The following is a 16315-nucleotide window of genomic DNA, read 5'->3' as shown; positions in this document are numbered from 1 at the left end:
TTTGCCCGAAGTCACACAGCAGACATGCCACACTACAAATAAATACCTTGGGGGGAGAAGGGAGTACTCATGTGCTTAGTTGGCACAGAAGTGCCAAAGCAGGGTGATTAGAAACCAAAGTCCTGCCCAGAAATGCCAGAAATGCCAGCAAGTCCAGAGATGCTCCAAGTCCAGAGATGCTGGGCCTGAGCTGTTGGTGACCATCCAGATCACGGCACCAGTTTCCTTGCTGATCTTAGGTAAGCCGCTTTCTCACTTAGTCCCTCAATATTCTGCCCTGCTACCGGGGATAATAAAACATGCCCTCTACTGCCCTTACATCGATCTACGAGATGATGAGACAGGAGTCTCTCCAGGGCCTCTCTCCTTCCGGGTAGCATTTGGAAGTAAATGTTAAACAGCTAAAGGAGCCTTCCTAAACGGATAATAAATTGATTGCTGGGGGAAGGCAGAGCCGTAGGAGACAGAAGATCTCAATAAACATTTTAAAAAGCTTAACCTGAACCACTCAAATGCCCTACGATTCTTAGAGTTTCTAGGGCACTTTATAGTGGACTCAATATTCCCCTTTGCCTCATTCCCCTTCCGGCAGTGAAGATGATGTTTAGATTGGGGCATTAAGGCATTTGGGTCACCAGGGGTTATTCTGTGGGTGGTGTTAGAGAGTAATCTGTTATTTTTCCTTTAAATTGGCATTTAAAGGGACAGACTCTGATTAAGAGCACAGGGCAGAAGAACCTGAGGGATTCCCAGGGTAAAGTTTTCCCCTTCCCATCTTCCCTTGGCTACATCTGTGCTCCTACCTCATCACGTTCTTGCCTGTCCCATCACCTGACTTTCTGCCTCACTCTGCCAGGGCCATTTTAACCCACAGCAGCAGCTGCAGCCAAAGGAAATGGAAATGAAGGACTGTTTCAGTAATAATATTCATTTTAGTATTTGTTAAGCTTTTACTATACACTGAGGTAGAAACAAGATAATTGGTTTGGACACAGTCCCTGTCCCACATAGTCTTAATCCCCATTTTACAGATGAGGGAATCGAGGCACAGGGAAGTGAAATGACTTGCTCGAGGTCACAGAGCAGATAAGTGTCAGAATTGGGATTAGAACCCAAATCCTTCTGACTCCTAAACCCACGGTCTTTCCATTAGGCTACACTGCATAATGTAGTAGATAGAGCTCGGGCCTGGGAGTCACAATACCATGGGAACTAATCCAAGCTCCACCACTTGTTCACTGTGTGACCTTGAGCAAGTCACTTAACTTCTCTGTGCCTCATTTACCTCATCTGTAAAAAAGGGGGATTAAGCGTGTGAGGCCAATGTAAAACAGGGACTGTGTCCAACCTGGTTACCTTGTATCTATCTACCTCAGCGCTTAGAAGAGCGCTTGGCACATAGTAAGCACTTAGCAAGTACCATAATTATTGTCCACATCATCGAACCCTATTATCTTGTATCCACCCAAGTGTGTAGTACAGTGCCTGCCACATAATAATAAGTGCTTAACAAGAACCCCCCACCCCACAGAAAAACCCAAAGTCCTTCAGTGACCCTTACTGCAAGCCCGGTTCGCTTTACAAGTTGGTGTCAGACTTCAGGAGCTGTTTCCAAATCTCAGAGCAATTTTTATCCAGTTTTACTTCACACACTTTGCAAGGGGCACTCAAAACAGTGCCCTGCTCCTTTGCTAGTTCACCAAAAGTGGGGCTAAATAACACAAGAAACTAGTGTTACCTTCTCTGTGAGTTCATCCTCTGGCTAACAGAGAGAAAGGAGAGAACATGGAAGTTTAAACGTTCCCCGTGAGGACCCTAAAACACTAGTCAAGTTGCCCAGTGGGTGACTTTTATTGAAATCCATGATTCTGATAACTATCCCAGTTTCAATACCCACTAGATCAGGCTCCCCGACGATCCCCACCACCACTACCAAATAAGGGATCAAAATGATGTTTGTTCCTCAACTGACTGATTTTTTTCCAAAAGAAAGCTGATAGAAGCACTGCCAGCAGGTTGATGGAGCTGAACAAAGAAATCAGTGGGTGTGTGCAGTGAAGGAAAAGTTACGGTTGAGTGACAAGCAAATACTAGAGGGATTAATTTTACAAGCTCACCTTTTAGATCAGATAAAGGGCAGTTTGACTTTTAAAGACAATACGCATTTTATCAGTTTCATAAAAAGCTGGTAGCAACTTTGATAGCAATCTTTAATGGACAGAAACAAAAAGGCCTTATTACTGCTAAATCTAAATTGTTCACTAATCGGACTTCAGTTTATTGCCTGGCTTGCAGCTTGAACTTTTTACTCAGTCATTCCAAAATGAAAGCTTGGTGATGTCTGTAAATACACCAGAAAATCTCAGACTGTGGTCTAATAAAAGTAAATAAATCTTGTTTTCAAAGGAATTCTGAAACTAAGAGAACCACGGGATTTTGTATAAACAGGAGATTCTGCAAATAGGTCAATGAAAGCCATCTACAAAAACTTTTGAAAGTTTCTCATTGCTGGTAGCTTAACAGACTAGTGAATGTTTCAGGGTGCCTTAATAGCAAGATACATAAGAATTGATAATCCAAAGATAATCAATAAATGCTCAAAAGAGCTTAGTAATTGACAATAGTCTCTTGTAATAGTAGAAATATTTACTGAGTCTCCATTTGGTACAATGCACTGTAAGAAATGCTTGGAAAGTATAAAAATGACAAATTCTTTGTTTAGAAGGAGCAATAATGGAAGAGACAAACACAGAAACATCTGAAAATAGAGTAGTGACGCTCAATCATTGACTGTACAGATGAATAAACACAAAGGTAATGAGACCAGATAGAAATAAAGAAGCAGTGCTTATAGTTAAGTGAAAAAAGTACCACTACCTTTTCAATTTTGGTCAAAATCACTTGGGTACTTACTCTGGCTTACTGTGGAAAATAGAGGCTCATATCTAGTAATTCACCTCCAAAGCACCTGCACTTGACAGGGTCACCCGGAAAAACAAAACTGGGTTTTACTTGAATTTCAGAAGTTACCTCAAACCTCCCCTTGGCTTTGCTAATAAAGACCCTGCTCTAACTAGCAGCAATTCACTTTCTTGTCCCTTTACCCTCCAAAATGGTGTGAGATCTAGATTCTTGTTGGTGCCCTCTCCTGCCACCCAGTATAAACTTACGTTGCCTGATCGGATGCTAAAATTGGGATAATAATCAATCATCAATGTTCTTTGAGTGCTGTGTGTGGAGCACTGTACTAAGCACTTGGAAAAGTATAATACAATAGAGTTGGGAAATGTGATCCCCACCCTCTAGGAGTTTACAGTCTAGAGGGGGAGACAGACATCAAATTAATTACAGAGAGGGTAAATGGCAGAGCGTAAGGACATGTATGTACATAATATGGTGGGACTGAGGGTGGGGTGAATAACAAGTGCCCAAAAAGTACAGAACTAAGTGCAAAGACGATGCAAAAGAGAGAAGGAGTTGGGGCAAAGAGGGCTTAAGCTTTTAAGATGTGACCTTATTAGACAGGGATTATGCTACTGTGCTTTCCCAAACACTCCATGTGGTACTCAGCACAGAATAAGTGCTCAATAAATACTACTGATTGATAACTCCCATTTTAAAAATGAGGAAACTGAGGCCCACAGAAGTTAAGTGACTTGTCCGAAGTTAGACAGCAGGCTAATAGCAGAGCTGGGCCAGAAAGGGGTCTCCTAACCTTTGGTCCACTTCCTTCACCCTAGATTATGCTGGAATGTGCACTATTCTTTATTTTCAGTGTTACTTCCACAGCAGAAGAAATTTCAAGAATTCCAGTTACTTAAGGGACCGATAATAATAACAATAATAATAATGTTGGTATTTGTTAAGTGCTTACTATGTGCCGAGCGCTGTTCTAAGTACTGGGGTAGATACAGGGTAATCAGGTTGTCTCATGTAGGGCTCACACTTTTAACCCCATTTTACAGATGAGGTAACTGAGGCACCAAGAAGTTAAGTGACTTGCCCAAAGTCACACAGCTAACAGGTGGCAGAGCTGGGATTAGAACCCATGACCTCTGACTCCTAAGCCCGTGCTCTTTCCACTGAGCCACGCCGCTTCTAACCCATAAAGTGTTTGTTTTCCATCGAAGACCTTAGTAATTAAGTGGCCACCCTCAGATCTGGGCAGCAAGTCGGAGAGAATTTCTGCACACAAAGGGAAGTCAGCTTTTCCAGGTGTATGACCTAGGATGGTGAGCAGGAAGAAAGGCAAGAGGGTCCAGATCATTCTTCGGATATATTTCACAAAGGAGAACAACCCAGCCTCACTTTCAATCAAGAGGACATGACTTATGCATCTTCTGATTAAGCGTTTGAAGGCAGTTACTGGAGCAGGCAGGTGGGATCAAGTGAAACAGAAAAGAAGCATAAAGGTTAGGTTAGGATCATTTTTTGGATCGAATTTATGTCCTCCCACAAACAAAAGCTTTGCTTATCTAGGATGTAGTTTCTAATGAAGTTCCACTCTTTATTTTACTTCTCCCCCACATTAGCATCGAACTATCTTGCAACAATCGTCCTTCACAAAGCCAAAGGGAACCACAGCTCTGACTGCTGCTCATGTGAAATATAATTACCAGCTTTCCTCCATTCACAAGATGACAGTCCAAAAAGGACACAATACAACTACTGTCATTAATAACAAGAGAACTCTTTTGAAATGATTTCTTAACAACTCTCACCAGAATAGGCTTCCTTTGCTTTCCTGCCTGGTTCTTTATACATTCTAGCATTTGGATAAGAAACGGCTGTTTTGGATCCAAGTTACAAACGAAGGTTGGAAAATTGGATGAGTTTATGAAACAAATGAATTGGTTCAGAGCCATCACAAATAAAAAGACTGCAAATTACAAAATGCAACCGGTTTGATTGGGGCATATTAACCTCTATTTGCAGCAGTGTAGGACACACATCAGCTTGTAGAATTCAAGTCTACAATAAAAAAAAAGGTCTAAGGGTCAGGCGTCCATCTTGACTTTTTCAGATTTCTCAGCCCAGCCAAGCTTTTATTGCTCATTGGGAATTATTTGATGGCCCTGTGAGTGCTGAATTGTAGGAGTTAAATTTCAGCTCTGCAGATAAATCCCGGAACGCAGTGTTGTACCGTGGCCTGTTAGATCCAAAACTGGGGGTGATCTCAACTTTGGGGTGCTGCAGGCTTCCCATCCTTTGTGGGTAGATGGGTGGATAAGGATTCTGGGAAGGCATGCGGGTCCTTCTTGTGATCTGGGCTTAGTTGTCTAACCACTGAATCTTCTCTTTTCCCTATAGTCACTCTCATTACATCTTCTGGTGCCCTTGCCAGAAACAGAATACTGGGCTGGCTGCACCCGATGTTCTGACCCAATATGGGCATTGTGTGCATTCTTATGTTCTCGAGAAAACGTTGGTCTTCTTTCCAAGTGATGATCTAATGGTGCAGAAATATGGTTCATTTTAGCTAGGCAGGAAATGGTGCTTTTAGAAGAGGTGGCAGTCAGTGATCTGTGATGTCCTAGAGACATCTTGTCCTACCCAGGATTAGGGAAGGTCCATGTTGAGTTCTGGAAAGTATCAGACTCTTGGAGCCCCAAGATGTCAGGAAGCAGTAACCGACAGAAAAAGTGATTACCCCAATTCCTCCCCATTGCAGGGAAGTAACGAAGGACCTCGCCATAAGTAGTTGCTTAATTTTGAAGCGTACAGGCAATATAAGCAATTCTGCCCACAAATGTTCTGTTGAACTGAGCGTGCATTTTCAAACTGATTAAGGACAAATGAAACAAAACTCCAACCTATTGATCTTTGTGGGTTTTTTTTGTCTCTGTGTTGTCTTAGTGTTTTGTTTCATCTCTGGACTCTAAGCTCTTTGTGGGCAGGGAACCTGTCCACCAACTCTATTATATTATACCCTCCCAAGTACTTAGTACATCCCTGCACACAGTAAGTGCTCAATAAATACAACTGATTGATTGATTCTGACCTCTTACAAAACTTGGGGGAAAAATATAACACTCTTCCAGACAGATATAGAAAAAGTGAATTCCATGCTTAGTTTCCACTCATGACCAGCCCAGCCAGCTGACCATATATGAGCAGCATGGTGAGGTTGAGAGAGGACTGGCCTGAGAGTTAGAAGGTCATGGGTTCTAATCTCGGATCTGCCACTCGTCTGCTGTGTGACCTTGGGCAAGTCACTTCAGTTCTCTGGGATTCAGAGGTTCTCTGACCTCTTACAAAACTTGGGGGAAAAATATAACACTCTTCCAGACAGATATAGAAAAAGTGAATTCCATGCTTAGTTTCCACTCATGACCAGCCCAGCCAGCTGACCATATATGAACAGCATGGTGAGGTTGAGAGAGGACTGGCCTGAGAGTTAGAAGGTCATGGGTTCTAATCTCGGATCTGCCACTCGTCTGCTGTGTGACCTTGGGCAAGTCACTTCAGTTCTCTGGGATTCACTTCCCTCATCTGGAAAATGGGGATTGAGACTGTGAACCCCACATGGGACAGGGACTGTGTCCGACTCAATTTGCTTATCTCCACCCCAGTGCTTAGTACATTTCCTGGCACATAGTAAGCGCTTAACAAATACTACAATTATTATATATTCACCGAGGCGTGGCTGAAGGTAAATAGAACAAGCACCCATCCACACCTGAATAAGTAGTCTAGCTTGTTGTCTTTCTGGCCTCTTCAACTCTTGAACTCTGGACCCAAGCTGAACTGCATGTGTTATCAACAAGGGGACCAGGGATATCGAGATGGGAAGGGGGAACACTGGTCCGACGAGTCATCAGACCCTGTTTGTTCCTTTGGACTCGCAGACCACAACGTCTGTCCATCAATAGTGCTCCGGGGTGTTTACTTAGTGCTAAGCACTGCTCCAAATGCTTGGGATAGTAAAACAAAAACAATACACACATTCCCTGTCCTCAAAGGGTTTACCGCCTAATCGGGGGAGACTGACAAAAATCATTTACCAACGTTGGGAATTGGAGGAAGAGCAAGGATATAGCAGGACGTAGTACAGATACAACTAGAAGAATTTTGGCAGGAATCGATTACAGGCACTACAAAAAGAGAAGTCATACCTTGAAGTTTTATAGTGATTTTCCTCCCAAGTCCCAGGTTTGTGTTCCCTTTAGGAAATAAGAAAAAAGAAAAATCAAGACATTAGAATGGATATATATATAGCTTTAGATTGTAGTGTGATCTTTAAAAAGTGTTCCCATTAATCACCTTAGCAGCAACCACTAATTAACCTTCAGTTTTGAAAAAAACAAGTCACAGAATTTTGGTTTATAACCCAGAAATAGGCTTATTACATTATTTTCTTTCTAAATGCCTTGGTCATTGCTCAAAATTGAATTAGAGGATAAACTGCAATCTGGGTTCCCCAAAAGTTCACAAATGCAAAATGAGGCTCACACAGGAACAAATACTAGTTATATACATCTTGTGGATTCCTTGACTTGGAAGTACACCTAGGTTTAAATTTACTCTTTCAAGCCTATGAAGACCTGCTGAACCCAGTTCCGGTAGCAACCTATAAAGGCAATCTCCAGGTCTCGTCACTAATGCTTAAAGTTTCTAGCAACCCAATTAGTTCAGACATCAGCGGCAACTTAACAGCTCTAGCTCCTGGTTACTGTTTTTATGTTCACACTTCATTGTGCAATCAGACAGTAAAATCAAATGAATGCAGCAAGTGGAAAATTGGAAGTGAATTGTGCTCACTAACAATCTCAAATTCAAAATGGCTAAAGAAGAAGTAGGATTCCATTTAGACTCAGAAGAACTGACTGAAAAAGTGGCTTCCTGTTCTCAATTTTTCACCTGACAAGTTCTGTCAACTTCTGAACATTCATTAAGCTTTCCAGCGGTGGAAATTTTTGTCTGAGCATCGGACCCAAGTGCCCAAATGACCTGAATAGTTGAATCCAAAATTAGACTTTGCTCTGAATTACGCTAATGCTTTTTTGCCAAAACAACCCTCCTGCCTGAATTGTCCCTGTAACCCAGATAATTATCCAGATCGTTTGCGTTTGTAGTCCCAGCCTGTATATTAGTATCAGAACGGGGACTCACTGTGTTCACCTGGAGCAGCTACAAAACCTTGGGTGGATCGTCACTTTGGACTGGAAGTTCTTGTGTGTTTCAACAGTGTGCTTGGGTCGACTTGATCTCGTGACCAAACCCGTTGCTGGACCCTACTAGTATTCACCGTTCCAAACTCTGGTTCGGCGTGGGGGCCCAGAAGGCTTTTTCGACCAGGGGAGACATAAGAATAGGCTGCCATTTCCTCAGGGAGGAAGGAGAAAATCTTTGGAAATGGTGAAGTGAAGTGAAGTCTTTACAATCTCCAAAGCAGACATCTGTTACCACTAAATCCTCCCCTATTCTAAGTTCTTAAGAAAACTGAAACAAGTGGAAACTCTCACTAACATAGTGAGTGATGTCTTTAAAGGCCCCTGTTGTATGTTGATGAAATGACTTCTCGATCAGGAGGACAAAAATCCACCTTTCTGCTAAGACCCTGCCTCCTGTACCCAAACAAGTCTCTATCTGCCTTTTCCCCTCTATACTAGGGTTCTCTTAAAGTACATTGTTAGGCAGAAGCAGGGCAGGCTGGGCTGTAATCTGAAAAAAAATATTAATCCCTAAGCGCACACACCCTGGGATACATTAAGTAAATATTAAACAAAGGTAAATTCCAAGTGAAAACACCCTTTTTTCCCCGAAGGAATCGCCTGGGGGAGAGTTTCCACAGACAGTTCCTTGTCTTTTTTGAGGCCCCCTCGCCCCGTCCACTGAGTGGGTGCTTCTGAGCCCAAGTCAGATGGTTAGTGGACACCGTTGTTTCTGGAATCACTGGAGGTTGATGAGCGTTCTGGTCACGATAGGTGGGAATTGTCTTACGCTCTTTTCCATGGGCGTTTTTCACCTTGGTCGCAGCAATAAATATTTTGAAGATAAGACAAACAAGCGTCAAAGGGCAACCAAACTGCTTCCTTAAAACAACCTATTCTGCCTTCCTGGGTTATAAACATTTCCAAATGCATACTTGGGGTAAACTGACACGGAGTAAATATTCGTATCAGTCGATATAGTATTTATTGTGCATACGCTGTGGGCTAAACACTGTACTGAACACTCGGGCCACTCTCTCCCCCACCAGATGGCCACGAGGCTCCTCCGGCGATGTGCCACCGCCCCGGTTTGGCCCCCAGACTGGAGAGCTAACCCATCATAGCAGTCGCCTTCCCACTGTGACATCCAGGACCCTCAGTGACCTCCTTTACCGGACCTCCACGCTGCCTCCCCGGGAAACTGCGCTGGCTCTCCTCCACGTCACTGGGGAACCTCCATCCCAACTTGCCTTGTTGGGAATGAGATAAGCAGCCACGGCAGGCAGGCTTGACTTCTAGAACCTCTGGAAGACTGCGGGGCCTGCTGTAGCGGACACTGTGGCTGCGGGGGACTGTGGTGAAAAGCATGAAATTCTGCTCCTCGGGCCACTGCAACCTATAGATTTTTGGTTTGTTTGTCTTTCTACTGTCTTAGTGTTTCGTTTGAGGGTAGGAATCCTTGAGGGCAGAAATCTATTGAATTGTACTCTCATGCACTTAGAAATAATTATAATAATAATTGTGGTATTTGTTAAGCGCTTACCTTGTGGCAGGCACTGTACTAAGTGCTGGAGTGGATACAAGCAAACCAGGTTGACACAGTCCCTGTCACACAGGGGCCTCACAGTTCCAATCCTCATTTTACAGATGAGGTAACCGAGGCCTAAAGAAGTGAAGTGACTTGCCTAAAGTCACACAGCAGACGAGTGGCAGCGCTGGGATTAGAACCCATCACCTTCTGACTCCCAGGCCTGTGCTCTATACATTACACCCTGCTGCATGCACATAGTAAGTGTTCAATAAATACCATCAAATTACTGATTGATCTTTCCTTATGTGTCTCTTGCCAGTCCCCACTCCCCGTTTCTATTTTCAGACTGTCAGCCTCCAAAGGGATGAGGACAATGCCTGATTCTTAGCTGTGTATTCTTTCTCAGTGCTTAGTAGAGTGCTCTGCACACAAAAAAAGGGCTTAATACTATAGGTCCTACTTCACTGGAGTAAAAGAGACAAAGTCCCTGTCATCATGGAATTAAACCCTAATAAGGGAGATTGGCGGATGCAAAGCCATTCACAAATTGAGGAAGAGAAATAAACAGCAATACAATACCTGGTAGCAGAAACATGGGAGGATAGATAAACGTGCAATTGTAAATGGATTTTTTTTTAAATTTAGAAGTCAATATTCATTAAATATTTATTTAAAATCTTTATGTCAGTTTGTGGCTCCCAGTAGGTACTTATCATGGAGGGAGCAGCTTCTACAACGAGTTCCTCACGTAGACATTCATTGTAATTGCATTCAGTGGGAGTTAAATGAGAGAAGCATCTTGAGACCCAAATACACTGCATTTTTACATCACAGGAAACATCGATATTATGCGATCACACTAGCACTTCCAGGCCTAAACTATTCCTTAAACCCAGAAGACTGAAAAGGAGGAAGAATAACTGAAATCTAGTTAAAAATTGTTCTTTTTGGTGGGATAGGCCACACAAATTTCGGGGCTTTTGTTTGAACTCTGTTGCTTTATTTCCTATCTCTTTAGTTGTTAATTAGAGGAGGGGCGTGGAATTTGAATCTTAGCCAAAGCTAGGTTGGTACTTTGTGGTTAGCTTTAGAAGAGACACTGAATATTCCAGGCTTTCATTATCTCCAATAGTAAACTAAAGAGACCACATATTTCACTATGGTGTGGAAATGTAGCCTCATTCATTCATTCATTCATTCATTCATTCATTCATTCATTCATTCAATCGTATTTATTGAACACTTACTGTGTGCAGAGCACTGTATTTAACACGGCCTAATCATTGTTTTGATTATAAATAAAATGGCCATTGATTGCATTTAAACTTCACAGTCACGGCGTTGTCCTGGAATAGTCAACCCTTGATTATTACTCCAATTGAGAATGGACAGGGATAATGAATAATTCAATCAATGGTATTACTCAGAGCTTACTATGTGCAGAGGACTGTACTAAGTGCTCGGGAGAGTACAATACAATAGAGTTAGCACATATGTCCCCTGCCCATAACAAGCTTACAGCCTAGATAACAAAAATAAATGTGCATATAATTCCCAGGTCCAAAAAGAGATTCAGCCTTCTCACTGGCCAAATTTTTAATGTAGCTACTACTATTAATAATAATGGTATTTTTTAAGCACTTAGGAGTGAGTCAGACACAGTCCCTGTTCCACATCGGGCTCACAATCTGGTGGGGAGGAACAGGTAAGGAATCTCCACTTTACAGATGAGGAAACTGAGATACCGAGAAGTTAGCCTGACCTCAGTCGGTCAATTAGTAGGTCATATTGAGTGCCTAATGTCAATCAACCGTGGCAGAGCACTAAAGTGAGGAGCAGCATGGCTTAATGGCAAGAGCACAGGCTTGGGAGTCAGAGATCGTGGGTTCTAATCCCGGCTCTGCCACTTGACTGCTGAGTGACCTTGGGCAAGTAAGTCACTTAACTTCTCTGTGCCTCAGTTACCTCATCTATAAAATGGGGATTGAGACTGTGAGCCCCACATGGGACAACCTGATTACCTTGTATTTACCCCAGTGCTTAGAACAGTGCTTGGCACATAGCACTTAACGAAATACCAGTATTATTATTATTGATATTAAAGGCTTGGGAAAGTACAACAGAATTAAAAGACAAGATCCTGCCCTCAAGCAGCTTCCACTCTGAAGGGAGAGACAGACACACAAAAAAATATCAGATAGGAGGAAGATGATAATTGAAAGATGGATCTGTGGATGAATAGGCGTTGGCAGCAGCGTGACCTAATGAAAAAAGCACGGCCTGGGGGTCAGAGGACCTGGGTTCTAATCCCAGCTCTGCTAGCTGCTGTGTGGCCTGGGGCAAGTCCCTTAACTTCTCTGTGCCATAGTTTCCTCATCTGTAAAATGGGGATTAAATCCTACTCCCTCCTGCTTAGACTGTGAGCCCCATGTAACCAGGGATCATGTCCAATCTGATTATCTGGTATCTACCCCAGTGCTTAATACAGTGCTTGGCACAGAGTAAGCACTTAACCATTAATCCTAGTTTGTAAATCGATGTGCTCCCAAGTGCTGTGGGTAGTTATGAGTGCAAAAGTGCTGGGATAAGTGGAAGGCTATGACCTTGGAAGTAGATTAATTGGGGAAAGCTTTCTGGATGAGTGGGATTTATGAAGATGGGAGAATTGTGGTCTGATGTATTGAAGGGTGAGTGTTCTAGGCAAAAAGGCTTTGTCCTCCTTTCTTGAGTTCCTTCTATCAGAGGTGGTAACGGTCAATGGTAGGCAGGTGGAGGAAAAGCTCAGGGCCTGGATAATTCACAAATGGGAAAACCAACCCTGGATAACAAAGATTTGGCTGTTTGTTCCATCAACTAGGAAGATGGAGCAACAGCACTACAAGTTCTGTCTCCCTAACATCTGAGAGCTCTGAACTGCAGGCTGATTCCTCCCTCTGGAGCAGGCAGAAGGTTCAGAGAGACTGCCAGGTCTGTGCTTGTGGAGCGATGTAGCACATCTGATAGGGAACTGGATGGTGAACCCACCCTCCCCTACCTGAGTGGGTTCCTGACAGGGATTTGAGCCACATGGCTTTGAAGGTTTAATCCCGGCTCCGCCACTTGTCTGCCGTGTGACCTCGGCCAAGTCGCTTCACTTCCCTGGGCCTCGGTTACCTCATCTTATAAAAAGGGGGTGAAGACTGTGAGCCCCATGTGGGACAGGACTGTGTCCAACCTGGTTAACTTGTATCTACCCCAGCGCTTTGAACAGTGCTTGACACACTGTAAGCATTTCACAAATCCCATCGTCATCAATATTAAGGTTAGAGATCACCAAACCGCTCCCGGGTGCCAGTTCAGTCGCTACAGTGCCGCCATCTCCGTGTGGGAAGCCGTCGGGTGAGTGACATCACAATACCCCCCAGGACCTCCCCACGAGCCCGACTCAGGAGAAGGGGGCACTGGGGCAGTCTCTCCTCTCCTCTCAGCAGTGCCTAAGGTTGGAGCCACCGGGGGAATTTGGAAGGGAACAGCCCACCATGTCATCATTCAGGGTAAGTGGGGTTGGGCTTGGATCAACAGAAATGGCAGGCCTCTCGGGAACGAGTGGGAGGGGCAGAGGGAAGGAAAATTACTCTGAGATCGCTGATCTATTCGGGGCCAAGGCACAGTCCTCAGAATCACCAAGTCCCACATACTGGGGCAGCTTCAAAATGGGGGCAAAGAGAAATCCTTTGTCCCTTTGCCTATAAACAGACGGCTGCATTAGGTTTTCCCAGGGGAAACCTAGTTCTAGAAAAACAGAACTGGGAAGGATGAAAAATTTCAAAATCAGCTTCCTGAGACATTCACAATACTAGATGTCCTTAAAAGTGAAGGGAACGTGAGACAGAACATAAAAAGCAAGACAAGGATGAAGAAATAGACAATTCATTCTCTGGGATTAGCAATCAGAAAGAGGCATGTCCAGTTTGAGTTTTAAAATTCAAGTGTTAAAGAGTTTAGGGCCACACCTATAAGTTGTCCAAAAGAAAAAAGCTTATTGTTTGCTTGCTAGTAATTCAAACAGCCGTTCACCTGGAACAGTCCCCAGCTCCTCCTTTAAGGAGATCCTGCCAATGAAATCATCACTTGGGGCTGCGTAAGTCTGATTCTGTTTTCTTTACCCTGCCTGGGGGTTTTGGCTTCCAAAGTATTTGTTTCTTCCTGGAGTCTTGGGGCCCTGAAAGGCTCCGAGTGACGGCAAAGGGCTGTTCTGTTTACCAGCGAGAGGGAAGGAGAGATCTGTGCCAGGGCCTGACTCTGTGCCAGGGTCTGACTCTGTACCAGGGCCTGACGTAGCTCCGTCTGCAGGGCGGCCTGGTTAAGGTGGCCAGCAGCTGGAGGGAGCACAGGCGGAGTGGCACGGCTGGCCGCCCATTAGCTCATGGGATGAGTATTGGTTAGATTAATCGGTTAAGCGCAGTGGAGAGAGCACAGGCCTGGTCTGTATTGGATTCTAATCCCGGCTCCGTCGCTTGTCTGCTCTGTGACCTTGGACAAGTCACTTCACTTCTCTGGGCCTCAGTCACCTCATCCAGAAAACAGGGGTCGAGACTGTGAAGCCCCACGTGGGATGGGAACTGCGTCCAACCCGATTTGCTTGTATTCACCCCAGAACTCGATACAGTGCTTGGCACATAGTGAGTGCTTACCAAATATTATCATCGTTACCCAAGCCACTCAGATCCAATGTAACTCTCCTTACTAGATTCTAAACTCGCTCCTCCTCTAGACTGTAAGCTCACTGTGGGCAGGGAATATGTCTGTTTACCGTTGCACTGGACTCTCCCAAACGCTTAATTCAGTGTTCTGCACACAGTAAGTGCTCAATAAATACCATTGATTGATTGATGTAGGTGTCAGGTTTCAGTAGTGAGTGTCCACTATGTGTCCAGCACTGAATCTGACTGATACCTGAGGTACATACAGACGAAGGTAAATTAGTGATCTTTAGCGGATCTGAAAGACTCCCTTCGAGGAAGAATCGAAGGTATTAATTCAGCACTTACTATGTGTAAGTGCTGTTCTCGAAAAGAGGACTCAATCGGGGACGGCCTCTAGGAATGGGGAGAGCCATGTAGGTCATTTACAAAGCTGGCTAAGAGTTCATGATGGTCAAAGAATATAATACTGTAAGCTCCTTATGGGCAGGAGTTGTATTTATATATACAGAAATATATATATATCCCTATAAATGTTATAAATGTACTCTCGCAAGTGCTTTAGTACAGTACTCTGCACACACTAAGTGCTCAGTAAATACGATTGATCGATAAATGCAAACTTGGAAGAGTTAGGGATGGCTTTTAGGAGCTTATTTTTGTCCAGTTGCTTTCCAGCTACCTGAATAAAGCAGAACCGGGTTACCGTAAGCACTAAAAAGCCAGGCTGAGGTTTTCGGAACTGTGCACAGTGGGAAAATGCTTGAGGTACACCTGGAGTTTGGCTTCCCTGGATTGTTGAGAGTGTGCTGTACGAGTAAATTCAAAATAATCATTTATACAGTGAAGATAACTAATATGAAAATAGTGTGAGAAGCAGCTTGGCCAAGTGTAAAGTCCACAGGACTAGGAGTCAGGAGACCTGGGTTCTAATCCTGACTCTGCTAGTTGCCTGGTGTGAGATCTTGGGCAAGTCACTTAACTGCTTTGTGCCTCAGTTTCCTCATCTGTAAAATGGGCATTAAACAACTATTCTCCGTCCCCCTTAGGCTGTGAGCCGAATATGGCGCATGGACTGTGTCTGACCTGATCTACCCCAGCCCTCAGCACAGTGCTTGGCACCTAGTAAGTGCTTAATGAATATCACAAGTATTATCATTATTAAGTGCCCATTGGGAAATTCTTGGAAAGTACAAACCAAAGAAGAAAGCACTCTGTAAAGTGCTCTGCACATACTAAGCGCTCAATAAATACGACTGAATGACACGTTCCCTGCCTACAAGGAACTTACACTAAATCTGGAGAGGCCGAATCTAATTCTTCTCCCAGCGCTTAGCGCTGTGCTTTTCACACACTAAGAGCTTAATAAATACAACTCCTATTTTTTCAATGGCACTTCTTAAGTACTTACTATGTTCCAGGCGCTTGTACTAGGCTCTGGGGTAGATACGAGCTAATCAGGTTGGACAGTCCATGTCCCACCTGGGGCTCACAGTTTTCATCCCCATTTTACAGATGAGGGAACTGAAGCCCAGAGAAATGAATTGACTTGCCCAAAGTCACACAGAAGACAACTGGCAGAGCTGGAATGAGAACCCAGGTCCTTCTGACTCCCAGACCCTTGTTCTATCCACTAGGCCACACTGCTTCTACTATTATTGTGGATGCAGCGTGGCTCAGTTGGGAGTCAGAGGTCGTGGGTTCTAATCCCGGCTCCACCACTTGTCAGCTGTGTGACCTTGGGCAAAGTCACTTAACTTCTCTGTGCCTCATCTGTAAAATGGGGATGAGGACTGTGAGCACTACGTGGGACAACCTGATTACCTTGTATCTACCCCAGAGCTCCCAACAGTGCTCGGCACATAGTAAGCACTTAACAAATACCAACATTATTATTATGTGCTTTTCTGTGGAGCAGTGGGCCAACATGCATCGACTCTATGCTGCGG

General features: G+C 44.0%; 1 protein-coding gene across 1 annotated transcript in view; it reads left to right on the top strand.

Annotated features, from left to right (window-relative positions):
* Positions 1–13103: 13103 nt before the first annotated feature.
* The window catches only part of DNAJC5B (DnaJ heat shock protein family (Hsp40) member C5 beta), a 35217-nt gene continuing 32005 nt past the window's right edge, over positions 13104–16315 (top strand). The window contains exon 1 of the mRNA XM_007667018.3: positions 13104–13217. The gene's annotated coding sequence lies outside the window, so the exon portion shown is untranslated. The remainder of the gene's footprint in view (positions 13218–16315) is intronic.

This window comes from Ornithorhynchus anatinus, chromosome 7 (genome assembly GCF_004115215.2).
Source record: "Ornithorhynchus anatinus isolate Pmale09 chromosome 7, mOrnAna1.pri.v4, whole genome shotgun sequence".
Lineage (NCBI taxonomy): Eukaryota > Metazoa > Chordata > Mammalia > Monotremata > Ornithorhynchidae > Ornithorhynchus > Ornithorhynchus anatinus.
Note: the sequence above shows the minus strand (reverse complement) of the source record. Positions and strands in the feature narration are given on the sequence as shown.